The following is an 18676-nucleotide window of genomic DNA, read 5'->3' as shown; positions in this document are numbered from 1 at the left end:
TTGAAACAAAGTATAAGAAAGGAAATAATAAAAATAAAAGCAGGCTGGAAAACAGAAAACTAAAAGATCTAATTAATAAATCATCAAAATCCTCACTCTTAAAAAATAATGAAACTACTTAACAAAGAAAAGTATATAAAATAAAAATTTAACAAGAGGAAATAATCAATGAAACAGAAAAAAATTACCAAACTCATGAGAGACTACTTTGCAGACCTCCACAGAAATAAATTTGAAAACATAACTGAAACAGATAACTTACTAGGAATATCCATTTTGCCAAAATTAAAATATTTAGAGATTAGAAAGCTTAAAATACAAAGTTTCATGTAAGAAATAGAGAGTTATCAATTGCAAAAATGGTACCAAGTCCATACTGCTTCATAGGAGGAAATCTATTAAACTATCAAAGAGAGTTCTAATGTGAAAATTATTCTTAAGCATAGAAAATGAAAAAACAGAAACAAAGCTTCCAAACTGTATTTATGAAGCAAGCACAACACTGATATGCAAAAAAGAAAATTATTAACCAATATTACATGAATATTAATGTAAAAACTAAATAAAATATTGAGTACAGAATGCAACATTATATTAAAAAATAACACCATTAAATGGGATTCATCAGCGGTTATATAATATTAAAAATTCAATACTGAAAATTCTTAAACATGACAGAGCATATTAATGATTTAATGATCACATCAGCAGATTCAGAAAAAAACATTTGACAAAATCCGGGGGAGGAGTCAAGATGGCGGAGAAGTAGCAGGCTGAGACGACATCGGGTAGCAGGAGATCAGCTAGATAGCTTATCTAACCATTGCGAACACCTACAAATCCAACGGGAAATCGAAGAGAAGAAGAGCAACAATTCCAGAAACAGAAAATCGATCACTTTCTGAAAGGTAGGACCTGCGGAGAGCTGAATCCAAAGTGACGGGAAGACAGACCCCGGGGGGAGGGGCCGGTTCCCGGCAAGCAGCGGAGCAACGGAGCACAACATCAGGACATTTAAAAGTCTGCTCCACAGAGGGACATCGCTCCAGAGGCTAAACCGGGGGGAAGCCCAGGCGGGGTAGTGTAACCCCAGGTCCTGCGGGGTCACAGAAGGACCGGGGTGTCTGAGTGCCGCAGAGCCCACAGGTATTAGAGTGGGGAAGCCGGCTACAGCGACAAAGCCGAGGAGTGAGCTCTCAGCCCGGGGTTACCTTGTGCCGATCGCACGCTGGGTGGGCTCCGAGCGTGGCTGGAGGCCACGGAGACGGAAGCCACAGGGCGCTTTGCTCCAAGTGCCAGCAATTGACTGCTTTCCTACTGGCGCGACCACAGGCCAGGGAGGTGGGGCGGTTGGGCGCTTTTCTCTGAGGGTGCACTGAAGAGCGGGACCCCAAGTTTTCGGCTCCTCCGGGCTGGAGATTGGGACGCTGCCATTCATTCCCGTCCTCCGGAACTCTACCGAAAGTGCTCAGGGAACAAAAGCACCCGAAAGTGAACCAAAGCGGATTACTTAGCCCCGCCCCTGGCAAGGGCGGTGCAATTCCGCCACGGCAAAGACGTTTGAGAATCACTACAACAGGCCCCTCCCCCAGAAGATCAACAAGAAACCCAGCCAAGACCAACTTCACAAAAGCAAATCTTATAAGGACAAAATGACAAGGTGGAAAAGCTCACCACCGTAAAAAGAACAAGAGGCAGTACTGAAGGCTGGGGACCTAATCACTACGGACATTGGTAATCTGACAGATCTAGAGTTCAGAATGACGATTCTCAAGGTTCTAGCCGGGCTCGAAAAAGGCATAGAAGGTATTAGAGAAACCCTCTCCGGAGAGATGAAAGCCCTTTCTGGAGAAATAAAAGAATTAAAATCTAACCAAGTTGAAATAGAAAAAAGCTATTAATGAGGTGTAATCAAAAATGGAAGCTCTCACTGCTAGGATAAATGAGGCAGAAGAAAGAATTAGTGACATAGAAGACCAAATGACAGAGAATAAAGAAGCTGAGCAAAAGAGAGACAAACAAATACTGGACCACGAGGAGAGAATTCGAGAGATAAGCGACACCATAAGATGACACAACATTAGAATCACTGGGATTCCAGAAGAAGAAGAAAGAGAGAGGGGGAACAGAAGGTATATTGGAGACAATTATTGTAGAGAATTTCCCTAATATGGCAAAGGGAACAAACATCAAAATCCAGGAGATGCTAAGAATGCCCAAAATCAATAAAATCAATAAAATCAATAAAAATACAAAATCAATAAAAATAGGTCCACACTTCGTCATCTGATAGTAAAATTTACAAGTCTTAGCGACAAAGAGAAAATCCTGAAAGCAGCCCAGGAAAAGAAGTCTGTAACATACAAGGGTAAAAACATTAGATTGGCAGCAGACCTATCCACAGAGACCTGGCAGGCCAGAAAGAACTGGCATGATATATTCAGAGCACTAAACGAGAAAAACATGCAGCCAAGAATACTATATCCGGCTAGGCTGTCATTGAAAATAGAAGGAGAGATAAAGAGCTTCCAGGACAAACAAAAACTGAAAGAATTTGCAAACACCAAACCAGCTCTACAGGAAATATTGAAAGGGGTCCTCTAAGCAAAGAGAGACCCTAAAAGTAGTAGATCAGAAAGAAGCAGAGACAATATACAGTAACAGTCACCTTACAGGCAATACAATGGCACTAAATTCATATCTCTCAATAGTTACCCTGAATGTTAATGGGCTAAATGCCCCAATCAAAAGACACAGGGTATCAGAATGGATAAAAAAACAAAACCCATCAATATGCTGCATACAAGCAACTCATTTTAGACCCGAAGACACCTCCAGATTTAAAGTGAGGGGGTGGAAATCAATGTACCATGCTAATGGACATCAGAAGAAAGCTGGGGTGGCAATCCTTATATCAGATCAATTAGATTTTAAGCCAAAGACAATAATAAGAGATGAGGAAGGACACTATATCATACTCAAAGGGTTTGTCCAACAAGAAGACTTAACAATCTTAAATATCAATGCCCCTAACATGGGAGCAGCCAACTATATAAACCAATTAATAACAAAATCAAAGAAATACATTGACAGTAATACAATAATAGCAGGGGACTTTAACACTCCCCTCACTGAAATGGACAGATCATCTACGCAAAAGATGAACAAGGAAGTAAAGGCCTTAAATGACACACTGGACCAGATGGACATCACAGATATCTTCAGAACATTCCATCCCAAAGCAACAGAATATACATTCTTCTCTAGTGCACATGAAACATTCTCCAGAATAGACCACATCCTGGGTCATAAATCAGGTCTCAATCGGTACCAAAAGATTGAGATCATTCCCTGCATATTTTCAGACCACAATGCTCTGAAGCTAGAACTCAATCATAAGAGGAAATTTGGAAAGAACACAAATACATGGAGACTGAACAGCATCCTTCTAAAAAATGAATGGGTCAACCAGGAAATTAAAGAAGAATTGAAAAAATTCATGGAAACAAATGATAATGAAAACACAACGGTTCAAAATCTGTGGGACACAACAAAGGCAGTCCTGAGAGGAAAATATATAGCGGTGCAAGCCTTTCTCAAGAAACAAGAAAGGTCTCAAATACACAACCTAACCCTACACCTAAAGGAGCTGGAGAGAGAAAAACAAAGAAGCCTAAACCCAGCAGGAGAAGAGAAATCATAAAGATCAGAGCAGAAATCAATGAAATAGAAACTAAAAAAAGAATAGAATAAATCAACAAAACTAGGAGCTGGTTCTTTGAAAGAATTAATAAGATTGACAAACCCCTGGCCAGACTTATCAAAAAGAAAAGAGAAAGGACGCAAATAAATAAAATCATGAATGAAAGAGGAGAGATCACAACCAACACCAAAGAAATACAAACAATTATAAGAACATACTATGAGCAACTCTACGCCAACAAATTTGACAACCTGGAAGAAATGGATACATTTCTAGAGACATATAAACTACCACAACTGAACCAGGAAGAAATAGACAACCTGAACAGACACATAACCAGTAAGGAGATTGAAACAGTCATCAAAAATCTCCAAACAAACAAAAGTCCAGGACCAGACGGCTTCCCAGGGGAATTCTACCAAACATTTAAAGAAGAATTAATTCCTATTCTCCTGAAACCGTTCCAAAAAATAGAAATGGAAGGAAAACTTCCAAACTCATTTTATGAGGCCAGCATCACCTTGATCAAAAAACCAGACAAGGATCCCACCAAAAAAGAGAATTACAGACCAATATCTTTGATGAACACAGATGCGAAAATTCTCACCAAAATACTGGCCAATAGGATCCAACAGTACATTAAAAGATTATTCACCATGACCAAGTGGGATTTATTCCAGGGCTGCAACGTTGGTTCAACATCCACAAATCCATCAATGTGATACAATACATTAATAAAAGAAAGAGTAAGAACCATATGATACTCTCAATAGATGCTGAAAAAGCATTTGACAAAGTGCAGCATCCCTTCCTGATTAAAACTCTTCAAAGAGTAGGGATAGAAGGCATATACCTCAATATTATAAAAGCCACCTATGAAAAACCCACCGCAAATATCATTCTCAATGGAGAAAAACTGAAAGCTTTTCCGTTAAGGTCAGGAACACGGCAGGGATGTCCGTTATCACCACTGCTATTCAACATAGTACTAGAAGTCCTAGCCTCAGCAATCAGACAACAAAAAGAAATTAAAGGCATCCAAATTGGCAAAGAAGAAGTCAAACTATCACTCTTTGCAGATGATATGATACTATATGTGGAAAACCCAAAAGGCTCCACTCCAAAACTGCTAGAACTTGTACAGGAATTCAGTAAAGTGTCAGGATATAAAGTCAATGCACAGAAATCAGTCGCATTTCTTTACACTAACAACAAGACACAAGAAAGAGAAATTGAGGAGTCAGTCCCATTTACAATTGCACCCAAAATCATAAGATACCTAGGAATAAATCTAACCAAAGAGGCAAAGAATCTACACTCAGAAAACTATAAAGTACTCATGAAAGAAATTGAGGAAGACACAAAGAAATGGAAAAATGTTCCATGCTCATGGATTGGAAGAACAAATATTGTGAAAATGTCTATTCTACCTAAAGCAATCTACGCATTCAATGCAATTCCTATCAAAATCCTATCCATTTTTTTCAAAGAAATAGAACAAATAATCCTAAAATTTATATGGAACCAGAAAAGACCTCGAATAGCCAAAGGAATATTGAAAAAGAAAGCCAAAGTCGGTGGCGTCACAATTCCAGACTTCAAGCTCTATTACAAAGCTGTCGTCATCAAGACAGTATGGTACTGGCACAAAAACAGACATATAGATCAATGGAACAGAATAGAGAGCCCAGAAATAGACCCTCACCTCTATGGTCAACTAATCTTCGACAAAGCAGGAAAGAATGTCCAATGGAAAAAAGACAGCCTCTTCAACAAATGGTGCTGGGAAAATTGGACAGCCACATGCAGAAAAATGAAATTGGACTATTTCCTTACAGCACACATGAAAATAGACTCAAAATGGATGAAGAACCTCAATTTGAGAAAGGAATCCATCAAAATCCTTGAGGAGAACGCAGGCAGCAACCTATTTGACCTTAACCGCAGCAACTTCTTCCTAGGAACATTGCCAAAGGCAACAGAAGCAAGGGCAAAAATGAACTATTGGGATTTCATCAAGATCAAAAGCTTTTGCACAGCAAAGGAAACAGTTAACAAAACCAAAAGACAACTGACAGAATGGGAGAAGATATTTGCAAACGACATATCAGATAAAGGGCTAGTATCCAAAATCTATAAAGAGCTTAGCAAACTCAACACCCAAAGAACAAATAATCCAGTCAAGAAATGGGCAGAGGACATGAACAGACATTTCTGCAAAGAAGACATCCAGATGGCCAACAGACACATGAAAAAATGCTCCACATCACTCGGCATCAGGGAAATACAAATCAAAACCACAATGAGATACCACCTCACACCAGTCAGAATGGCTAAAATTAACAAGTCAGGAAATGAGAGATGCTGGCGAGGATGTGGAGAGAGGGGAACCCTCCTATACTGCTGGTGGGAATGCAAGCTGGTGCAACCACTCTGGAAAACAGTGTGGAGGTTCCTCAAAAAACTGAAAATAGAGCTACCCTATACCCAGCGATTGCACTACTGGGTATATATCCTAATGATACAAAAGTGGTGCTCCGAAGGGGCACGTGCACCCGAATGTTTATAGCAGCAATGTCCACAATAGCCAAACTGTGGAAAAAGCCTAGATGTCCATCAACAGATGAATGGATAAAGAAGATGTGGTATATATACACAATGGAATACTATGCAGCCATCAAAAGAAATGAAATCTTGCCATTTGCGACGACGTGGGTGGAACTAGAGGGTATCATGCTTAGTGAAATAAGTCAATCGGAGAAAGACAACTATCATATGATCTCTTTGATATGAGGAAGTGGAGATGCAATGTGGGGGGGTTGGAGGGAGGTAGGAAAAGAAAAAATGAAAAGATGGGACTGGGAGGGAGACAAACCATAAAAGACTCAATCTCAAAAAACAGACTGAGGGTTGCTGGGGGGAGGGGGAACGGGAGAGGGTAGTGGGGATATGGACATTGGGGAGGGTATGTGGTATGATGAGTGCTGTGAAATGTGTAAACCTGGCGATTCACAGACCTGTACCCCTGGGGATTAAAAATACATTATATGTTTATTAAAATAAAAAAATTAAAAAATTAAAAAAAAAAACATTTGACAAAATCCAACATCCATTCATGATGAAAACTCTCAGTAAACTGAGAATAAAAAGGAACTTCCTCATCTTCTTTTGGTAATGAATATCTACAAAAACCCTACAGTTTCACCCTACCTAATGGTAAGAACCTGAAGCTTTCCCACTAGTATCAGGTACAAGGCAACCAAAGTCCCATCTCACTCCTTCTTTTCAACATCACACTATAGTCCTATCAAATGCAATAAGACAAGAAAGGGAAATAAAAGGTATGCAGATTGGGAAGAAGAAATAAAACTGTCTTTGTTTGAAGATAATGTTATGTGTGTAGAAAATCTGAAAGAATAAATGGACAAAAGAACTCCAGGAACTACTGCAAAATTAGAGAAAGGAACAAGTAGAATTTGAAACAAAAAACACAATACCACATACATTAGTACCCATAAAAACACAATACTTAGGTATCAGTCTAACAAGTATGTAGAAGAGATATATAACAAAAAGTATAAAATTCTGATAAACATAAGCAAAGAAGAAATAAATAAGTGGAGAGACAGTCCATGTTTATGATAGGAAGACACAACATTGTCAAGATGTTATTTCTTTCCAACTATAAATTCCAGGCAATCCCAATCAAAATCTCGGTTAGCAAGTAATTTTGTGGATATCAGCAAACTGATTTTGAAGGTTATATGGAAAGGAAAAAGACCCAGAATAGTCAGCACAGCATTGAAGAGAACAAAGCTGGAGGACTGATACTACTCAACTTCAAGACTTACTGTAAGGCAACCGTAATCAAGACTGTGGTAATTGCAAAAGAATAGACAGACAGATCAGTGGGATAGAAAAGCAAGCCTAAAAATAGAATCATACCTACAGTCAGTCTTTGACAAAGGCGCGAAGGAAGTACAATAGAGAAAACAATAGTCTTTTCAATAAATGGTGCTGGAACAGCTGGACATCCACGTGCAAAAGAAAAAAAAAATCAATCTAAACAGATGTTATACCCTTCACCAAAATTAACTCAAAATGGATCACAGAGCTAAACACAAAACAACAATGGTAAAACTCCTAGAAGATAACTTAGGAGAAAACTTAGATGATTTTCAGTATGGTAATGGCTTTTTAGATAATACCATCAAGGGCATGATCTATGAAACAAATAGCTGATAAACTGGACTCCATTTAAATTAGAAACTTCTGCTCTGTGAAAGACAGTATCAAGAGAAAGAGAATATAGACTATAAACTTGGAGAAAATGCTTGCAAAAGGCGTATCTGATAGCGAACTATTATCCAAAATATACAAAGAACTCTTAAAATTCAAAAATAAGAAAATAAACAACTTGATTTAAAAATGGTCCAAAGACCTTAACAGACATGTCACCAAATAAGATATACAGAGGGGAAATAAACATATGGAAAGATGTTCAAACCATATGCGATTAGGAAATTGCAAATTAGGGTATAACTATACACATATTAGAATGGCCAAAATCCAGATCACTGACAACATCAAATGCTGATGAGAATGTGGACCAACAGTAACTTTCAATGACTGCTGGTGTGAATGCAAAATGGTACAGCTACTTTGGAAGACAGTCTGACAGTTTCTTATAAACTAAACACTCATACTATACAATCCAGCAATCATGCTTCCTGGTATTTATCCAAAGGAGCTGAAAACTTTTATCTGCACAAAAATGTGTGCATGGATGCTTACAGCAGCTTTATTCATAATTACCAAAACTTGGAGACAGTACATTTTAAGTAGGTGAATGGATAAACTGTGGTACATCCCGACAATGGAATATTATTCAGTGCTAAAAAGAAATGAACTACAAGCCCTGAAAAGACATGGAGGAACCTTAATTGCATCTTAGTAAGTGAAAGAAACCAATCTGAAAAGGTTGTATACCATATGATTCCAACTGTAGGGCAGTCTAAAAAAGGCAAAACTATGGAGACGATAAAAATATCACTGACTGCCAAGGTATGAAGGTGAGGGAGTATAAATAGTTTGTGTACACAGGTTTTCAAGGGTAGTGGAAATACTCTGTAATCGTGGATATATGTGATTATGTATTCATTCAAACTCTCAGAATGCATAACACCAAGAGTGAACCCAAATGCTGTAATATAAACTCTGGTCTTCTATGATGTACTTGTGTAGGCTTATCAACTATAACAAATACACAGTTCTGGTTGGGGACGTTGATAATAGGTAGAGGATATGCATGTGCAGGGCAAAGAATTATATGGGAATTCTCTGTCTGAACCTTCTCCTTATTTTTGCTATGAACCTTAAATTTCTCTAAAGAAATGAAGGCTTATAGAAAATAAAATAAATGTTTAAAAAATTTTAAGAATTAAGAAAAATATCTCAATTTGGGGGCACCTGGGTGGCTCAGTGGGTTAAAGCCTCTGCCTTCGGCTCAGGTCATGATCCTAGGGTCCTGGGATCAAGCCCCACATCGGGCTATCTGCTCTGCAGGGAGCCTGCTTCCCTGCCTACTTGTGATCTCCATCTGTCAAATAAATAAATAGAATCTTAAAAAAAAAAAAAAAAGATCTGTTTTAGCATGGTTGCTAAAGTCTTGGAGGAAGTACAGGGAGAGAGAAGGGGACACAGCAAATCTCATTTAAAAAAAAAAAATCTCAATTTTAATATGGTTATCTCCATAGATGCTGAAAAGGCCTTTGGCAAAACTTAACACCCAATACTAATAAGAAGGAAAAAAACCACTTAAAAAAAGGGAACTCATAGATAATTAAAATAAAACACATATCTAAGTCATAAAGCCAGCATTTTCCTTAATGGGGAAAAAAAAAACAGAGGGATTTTTGTTACGATTAAGACTAAGGCAAATATAATACTCCCCTTGTTACTATTTAACAGTGTACTAAATTAGAGCCATAAAAACTTGAAAAGGAAAAACAAAACACCTTTTACTTGTTATATTAATATACCTCGAACACACAAGTCAATCAATGTTAAAATCTCAAAATAATTTAGTAAGGTAGCAGTTATTTAATTTAAATAAGTATACCAAAATTAATAACCATCAGATATATACACACTAAACATGACATAATGTAAAGAAAATCTCATTCATAATAGCATCAAAGGAATAAACATAATAAAACATGCAAAACCTAAATGAGGAAAACTGTAAATAATTCTTGAAAGCTGCAAAAGTAGGCATAAACAATGAATTTTGGAACATGGAAAAAAATAAAATAAAAAAAAAAGAGCACATAAATTAGTTCCAATTATAATTTTGTTAGATATGCTAATAATACAACCATCAACCAGCAAACAAAGAGAAAAAAGGTTTTCCAGTTAATTTGTTTCTGCAATCTGGTTTTCTGATTTATCCTCAATAAACACATTATGAGACCAAAAAAAAAAAAAGGTAGGCTTGATTCAATGGAAAGACATTCCTCATGCTTCGATAGGGTATCTCAACATCATCATGATGTTAGTTCTGTCTAAATTCATTTGTAAATTTAATACTATCCCAATAAAAATGCCAAGAGTGGTTTTTATAGAGCTAAACTGATACTAAAGTTCAAAGGAAAAAAAAAAGTACAATATTTTTTACACAGAATTTATATTACTTTGATCATCACACAAAAAAATTTACATGAACTATTTGCAAAGCAGAAATTATTTCTGATGTCCTATATGCACATTAACCTCACTACGAATGAATAATCATGGCTGTAGACCATTTTTTAGATGGTAACGTTTTCTTTGCCTTATGGGGTGCCAAATCTCTTTCCGGGATAGTGCGGGAGCAAATCTACCTTGAGGTTATTGATTAGAAAAAGAGGTCTGGATTGGAGGGCAGCAGCACCTTCACCAGCTGAAAATACACAATGTTGTAATAAATAAGTAAAGAGAATCTATTCAATTTCATAAAAATACTACAGAGAGTAATTCTCATAATTTTAGATTTTTCAACCTTGTTACTGAATTCTCTATACAGTGAGAGAAGAAAATTTTATTAAACCTAAAATATGTAATTTTCAAATAAAATTGACATCACCTTGATTTAAAGAGAAAAAACTTCAAGTAAGCCATTATTAATCAACTAACAGATCCAAATTGCTCCCAACTGGAAAATGGGCAGAGGACCTGAATAGACATTTTTCCAAAGAAGACCTACAAATGACATAGAGGTACATGCAAAGATGCTTAACATAACTAATCCTTAGGGAACTACAAATCAAAACACAATGAGACACCACTTCAAACTTGTTAGAATGGCTATACTGAAAAAGACAAGAGATAATAAGTGTTGTCAAGAATGTAGAGAAAAGGGAACCCTTGTGCACTACTGGAAGGAATGTAAATTGGTACAACCACTATGGCAAACAATATGGAGATTACTAAAAAACTGAAAACTAAAAATAGAATCACCGTATGATCCAGCAATCCCACTTCTAGATATACACCCTAAGGAAATGAAATTAGGATCTCAAAAAGGATCTCGCCTCATACAGAAGTATCAACCAACACTACTGTGAATCATCTCATAATATATAACTATCAAATCATGTACAACTTAAACTCACCAGATATTCTATGTCAATTATGTCTCAATAAAGCTATGGGGAAAAAAAGACCCAAATAGCTTCATTACATTCTCTAACTCCATAAATATATTTAACCTAAAAATATTTCACCATTTTCATGACATACTACTTTAAGCATCACTCATCTGAATTGGCTATTAAAGATTTCTTACATACAAAGTAAAATTTAATCTCCAGTTTAGAGTGAAAATTTAATCTCCCTATGTTAAGGGGAGAAAAAAAAAACCCAATTTCAGAATATACATGCTACTAAGTTTGACAACAGTAATTCTAAAATAAGCAACGTATATATTCCCTCACTAAATACAAGCATTACATGTTCTACAGATGCCTGAAATTTTAAAGACGTTTTAAAGGTATATTTTTCCTAGAATCTTTCAGTAAAATACCCACCATGTTGCCTTTTAAAAAAATCTTTAAAACTATATAGATTAGATATACAACAACATACCTAAAGATAAAAATGTAAAATACCTGGCAACTTGCAGGCTTGGGTCAAAAGACATTAATAAAACACACATGGAATAACATGCAAAAATGCTTTGTAAACTGTGAATAGTTATACAAGCACAGAACATTATTAAACCAGCAAAAGTCAATTATAAAGCAATACAGATATCTGTGCTATCATTTATAAGAGCATGGTGTTTCACATTTTTGAAGTTTATGATGTTCAACTTACTAAAAAGTAGAATTAAATTTTAAAAATCTAATGTAATTTTGCCTTCTATAAGCTGGAGTGGATTCAATCCAGTTCTGAATTAGTAATATGTATATTTTAAAAGACCAGCTTTTTAGTTTACTAAAAATGGGAAACATTATTCATTCATATATTTGACCAATAAAAATTTATTGAGCACAAACAACAACGCTCTCAGTGCCAGAGATACAAGAGTAAACAAAACAGATTAAAAGGATCATTCATTCTAGATGCTATGATGAAAAATAAACTACAGTGGGGCCAACAGAAGCAGGGTGACTAGTTTAGAAGCTATTGCAATAATACAGATGAGAGATGGTGATGGCTCAGTCTAGGGAAGTGACCACAGAGGCAGAGAACGAAGATTCTACATATGTTTTGAAGGCAGAGGCCCCAGAACTTGTTGATGGAACTACAGTAAGAGATGAGAGATAGAGTGGAGTCAGGACTCCTTAAAATCTGTGAAGAGTGAACAGAAGAAGATTTTACAGGTTAGCTGAAACTTGGAGAAGGGAATGACACCAAAGTATTTCACTGTTTTTGAGGTTTTGGCTTAGAGGTGGACCATGGTTGCAGCAAGACGTGGCTGAGTCTCTGAGAAAAAAGCCTGTGGTCTTTTTGGCCTGATGACCGGAGAAAAGAACTCAGGGGCAGCACTGCCACTGGTAGTAAGGGGGAATCTTGGAATAGAAAGAACCAGAGAAAGGGGGCGTCCCAATTCTTCGTAAATTCTACCTAAGTCTCTGGTTGACTGTCAAACCATGTTTGCTCGGGACCTATTCAAAGCAGTTTGAAGAAAATAAAACCTTATTTATCTTATAGTTTCAGCCTGTTTAAAAATAAAACTCTTTAAATATCGTTCTGCCCACTTGTAGTCCTCTTTTCTGGGGCATTTCTTCTACAGAACAGAAACTTGCAGAAACCCCTGGTCCCCCTCAGAAAACCCATTTCTCCAGTTCACCCTGCAGTTACTACATACAACCAGGAAGACAAAATCCACAGGGTGAAACAAACTCCAGTGCTCAATTTACAACCAATTTTCTCCTGCAAAACCCAGACCAGACCAGTCAGAGCTACCATGGACCCCAGCCCTGACCTTTAACCCACTTTCCCCCCTCTTCATAATGTTAAAAAGCCATGCCCAGGTGTGGAGACTTAACACTAAATAAAACATTCAATGTATAAAGAAGCAAATTCTTTCAACAGTGCCTGTGCGCCCAACTTCCTGTGTTTCCCTGCCCCTATATATGTGCTTAGATGTCACTCCTTTCCTACCTCAGCCTCTTCAAAAGCTTTCCCCTGCCACTACTCAGGGAGCAGCCTGGTATACCTCTAAGGTTGTCTTCCTCATGCCCAGGCATGAGCTTGCAATACACACTATCCACACATTCCTTGTCCTCGTGTCTGTTTCTACATGCATGAGAGTCAAAGAACCCTGAAGTCAGTAACATCCTATGTAAAGCAGAAAAGAGAAGAAGGCAGATTTGAGGAAATTATGGCAAAACCAAATCCCCAAATTTGGGGCCATAAATCTGCAGAGTAAATAAGATCAGTAAACCCCAAACATGAAAAACATGAGGAAAATCATACCTACTCACATCACAAACTACTGAAAATCACAGACAAAGAGAAATACTGAAAACCATCAAAGTAAAATAACACATTCCATATAGGAAAACAGTAATTTCAATGACTATGAGATTTTCATCAGAAAAAATGAAAGCCAAAAGACAGTGTCATCTTTAAAGGGCTGAGGATAAGAATTGTGAAAGATATCAACCTTAACCTAATTCAGATTTATAAAACACTACATCCAACAACTGTAGAGTGCACATTGTTTTCAAGTACACATGGTACACCAATGGACATAGAATATAACATGCACTGAAAACAACTCTTAAAATTTTTTTTAAAAATTGAAAACATATGGAAAGTATGTGTCAACTTCCTTGTCCAAAAGATACGGAGTAACAGACAGTGACTGGATTTAACCCCCTGTCTAGAAATAACAATGAAAGACAGACAGAAAGAGGAGGGAAGGGGAGGGGTGTGTGTGTGTGTTGGCAGGGGCGGGGAGGGGTAGTGGGAGGGAGAGAAAGCGAGCAAGAAAGAACTTTCAAAACACTGAACTGGGGGTAATGAGGAATGATCCCCCTGAGATAGGAGAGAAAGGAGGAGTGTTGTAAGATTGCTACAGTTGCTGGTGGTGCAAGGAAAGAAAACCCTAGTGGACTCCTGGTGGAAGGAAAGCCTAGTACTGGGTTGAGAAGATGGAGCTCCCAGTTCTGAGAGACAAAGACACCTATAGTTTATAGGACAGAGTACCAGAGATAGAGCTGCACAGAGAACTCAGTGACCTGTGGAGGATCCCCTTTAAAATACTGTTTGGCCAACACATTTGAGAAATTACCTGAGCCTGGGAGAAGAACCATCTGATCCCTACTGCTAAAATAATACTTGGTATATGAAATAGATTTAGTAAAAAACGTTGAATGTTAAGTGAATTCAAATATCTCTGTGCCTTTTTAAAAACTAAATTATACAATAAATATAAATACCATAAAAATCTCTTACAAAGTAAGGAGGTAATAGAAAGTAAAATGTAAGAAAAGACAAGCTTAGGTAAAATATGTAATGCTAAACCCACATTATGAAAAATACTTACCTCTTTATGTTTTTAGATATCTTCTTAATAAGTAATTTTAATTCATATTATACAAAATGTATTTATGAATATTCATGGCAACATCTGTTTATAAGTGTGCTTGCCTTCCTAAAATGAATATTATCCAATAAAGTTACCCAACTTTAAAAAGTAGCAATATCCAACAATTGTATCCATATATACAAAAATTCTTTCATCTAAATCAACAATGATTTGCTAAGCTCTATTTACTTTTCAAGGTCTTTGATTAACATTTTCAGAATGCCTTTAGGATGACAATAATAAACAAGTCATCTTTTATTTATTTATTTTTTTCAAGTAGGCTCCATGCCCAGTATGGAGCCCGAACTGAACTCATGACCCAGAGATCAAGACCTGAGCTGAAATCAAGAGTCAGAAGCTTAACCAACTAAGCCACGCAGGTGCCCCAAACAGGCCATCTTTTAAATACAATTCTAAAAATCCTAAAGCCTTATCAACCTTTCAGAACCACTATGTGAGATTGAGAAATGACGACTATTTCAAGCATTACTTAAGAGAATTATAACGGAAGGAGTTAATTATCTCCTATGGACTAACTTTGAGCCAATAAAAAGTACACTTAGATGGAGCTTCTACTATCACATGAAGAATTATAAGGAATTTATAGGCTTTAACATATTCCTCTCAGGAGGTACTTTAGGAACCACTATATAGAAAGTATTTAATTTCACAAGTATTAACATTAAATCAAATTCCCTATTATTAATTTAGAACTAAAAGTCACCTTGTTTTTCATTTTTTTTAAAGATTTTATTTATTTATTTGACACAGAGAGAGATCACAAGTAGGCAGAGAGGCCGGTAGAGAGAGAGGGGGAAGCAGGCTCCCTGCTGAGCAGCGAGCCCGATGCGGGGCTCGATTCCAGGACCCTGGGATCATGACCCGAGCTGAAGGCAGAGGCTTAACCACTGAGCCACCCAGGCATCCCACACCTTGCTTTTTAAAAAGATTTGTTTAATTTATTTATTTCTCAGAGCACACGTGAGCAGGGGGAGAGGGAATAAACAGATCTCCCAGCATGGAGATCAGTCCCAGGACCCTGAGATCATGAGTTGGAGGCTTAAATGACTAAGCCACACAAGTGCCCCAAAACTAAAAATTACCCTTAATGAGCATATGTAGTATATCATTGGGATTCTAACCAAAAAAATTTTTTGAAAACATTAAATGTGTATGGTTTTCCATCCAGATAATATCTGATTAAAGTTTGCTTAGATGAACTGAATATACTAAACATATTATATAAAAGTAGAGAAAGTTAGCCTGAAAGACTTTGTGTAGTAAAATGTTCCCATATTTCTATATCAGAATTTGCTACAGGGAAAATTAGGTGTATTTTACTTGGTTAAAAACAACAGAACTAGGTGTCAGGAATGAGTTTCAGTATGTAACTTCAATGGTATATAAATGCACATTCACACAGACTATTAGTGACACTTATTCATCCAACCAACTGTTAATAAATAAAGACTCCTAACACCAGGGTATTGTGCTACTTTGGGAAATAAAAAGTTGACAGACCTTATCTACAGGGGTTTATCATCTAATAGAAGGAATCAGGCATGCAAATGGTCCTAATGAAACATTTATAACTGCTATGAATAAAAGCTATAATATACACAAATTTCAGAAAATCCAATCCAATAATATATAAAAAGTATACTGCATTCAAATGGTGTTTCTCCCAAAAATGTAAATAGGATTGGTTTAACATTTGAAATTGATCAATGAAATTCAACATATGAACCAATTCAACATACCATCTCAAAAGATGCAGAAAAAAAATTTTGATAAAATTAAACGTTCATGCCTGATAAAAACTCAAAGGAAATCAGGAATAGAAGAATTCGTCAACCTGAAAAGGGCATCTATGAAAAACCTACAATTAACATCTTGCATAATGGTGAAAGACTGAATGTTCATCTCCCTAAGATCAGGAATAATCAAAGGATATCCACTCTTACCATTTCTATTCAAAATTGTGTCTGGAGGTTCTTATTATCTTTATTATCCTAACTAGGATAATAAGATGATAAAGCAAGAATAAGAAATAAAAGGTTTTCAGATTTAAAGGAAAAACAAAAACTTCCATTCAGAGACAACATTAACTGTCTATATAGAAAATTCCAAAGAATTTTACAGAAACAAGCAATCTTTAAATGAGTTTAACAAACTGCAGGATAAAAATTCAATATTCAAGAAAGAATTGCATTTCTGTAACTATCAGTATAATCTAAACAAGTAGATGTACTACTTATAATGACAACCCAAAACATTAAATGCTTAGGAATAAATCTAACAAAATATATATCTATATGCTAAAAAACAATAAAACTGATGAGAGAAATCAAAGAAAAACCAGAGACCGACAACTATGCTATGTTCAAGGATGGAAGAGTCAATTCTCTAGAATGCTGATCTGTAGTCCATATAACCCTAATAAAAACCCTCTGCTAAAGTTTGTATAAAAAGGAAAAAGAACTAGAATAGCCAAAGCATTCTGAAAAAGAACAAAGGGGGAAGACTCAGTAACTAATTTCAAGACTTACTACTGCAGAGATATAGTAACCATGGCAGTGTGGTATTGGCAAAAGGATATACAGAAGACGATCAATGGAACAGAACAGAAAATTGAGAATAGACCTAGTCATGTGAGATCAACTGATATTTTACAAAGTAACAAAGAAAATTCAGTAGAGGAAAACTATCTTTTCAAATAAATAGTACTAAGACTATTAGATATTCACATGCAAAGAAAAGACCTTAACCCATATTTCACACCATTTACAAGATTTAATTAAAAATGGACCAGATCTAAATATAAAACCTAAATTATGAAAATTCTAGAAGAAAACACAGAAGCAAATCTTTGTGTTTTCTGCTTGGGCAAAAGATATGATACTAAAACTGTAATACATAAAGGAAAAAACTTATAAATTGGACTTCAGCACATTAGGCACTTCTGCTCTACAAAAGATACTGTTAAGAGAATGTAAACATGCCACAAAATGTGAAAATATTTGCAAATCACATATCTGATAAAGAACTTTTATCCAAAATATATAAAAACTCTCAAAATTCAGAAACTAAAGAACATATAATTCAATTTTTAAAAATGGGAAAACAGGATCTGCAATGGCAAATAAGCACATGAAGAGATGTTCAACAACATTCATCGTGAAAGATACACAGATTAAAACCACTGAGAGACACCTTTATACACCTACTGGAATGACCAAAGTAAAACAAAAACTAATAACGCCAAGTACTGACAAGGATGTGGAACAACACATACATTTCTCATACACTGCCTTTAGGAATGCAAAATGGTCGAGCCACCTTGAGAAACAGTTTGCAGTTTTTCATAAAGTTAGACATGAAATTATCATATTACCCAGCAGTCCCAGTCCTAGGTACTTCCCAAGTGTAACAAAAACTTGTATCCATACAAAATCCCTTTTGACAATGTTTTAATGGTTTAATTCATAACTGTGCAAAACTGGAAATAATCTAAACACCCTTCAATTAATGAACCCACACAATGGAATATTACTCTGTAATAAAAAGGGAATAAATTACCAGTATAAGCAACAACATGGGTGAATCTCAAAAGCATTATACTAGGTCAAAGCAGCCAGACTCAAAAAGCTACATATTACATGATCCCATTTATATGACAAATTAGAAAAGTCAAAACTATAGGGACAAAAAATAGATCAGCGGTTTCCAGGAGGCAGAAGTGATAGGAGGGGTTTGCCATTAAGGGGATGGGAAAATTCTGAGGGATGATAAAATTGTTCTACATCTTGATTCTAGGTGTTATTATATAACTGTATTTGTCAAAAATCAAAAAATTGTCACTAAAAATGGTGTATTTTACTGTACGTACATTA

The 18676-nt window shown here is 36.2% G+C and overlaps 1 protein-coding gene across 2 annotated transcripts in view; it reads right to left on the bottom strand.

Annotated features, from left to right (window-relative positions):
• RSRC1 (arginine and serine rich coiled-coil 1) overlaps positions 1-18676 on the bottom strand; it is a 449299-nt gene that overhangs the window by 151367 nt on the left and 279256 nt on the right. The window lies entirely within an intron of this gene.

The sequence above is a fragment of the Martes martes genome, assembly GCF_963455335.1.
Source record: "Martes martes genome assembly, chromosome: 1".
Classification (NCBI taxonomy): Eukaryota; Metazoa; Chordata; class Mammalia; order Carnivora; family Mustelidae; genus Martes; species Martes martes.
Note: the sequence above shows the minus strand (reverse complement) of the source record. Positions and strands in the feature narration are given on the sequence as shown.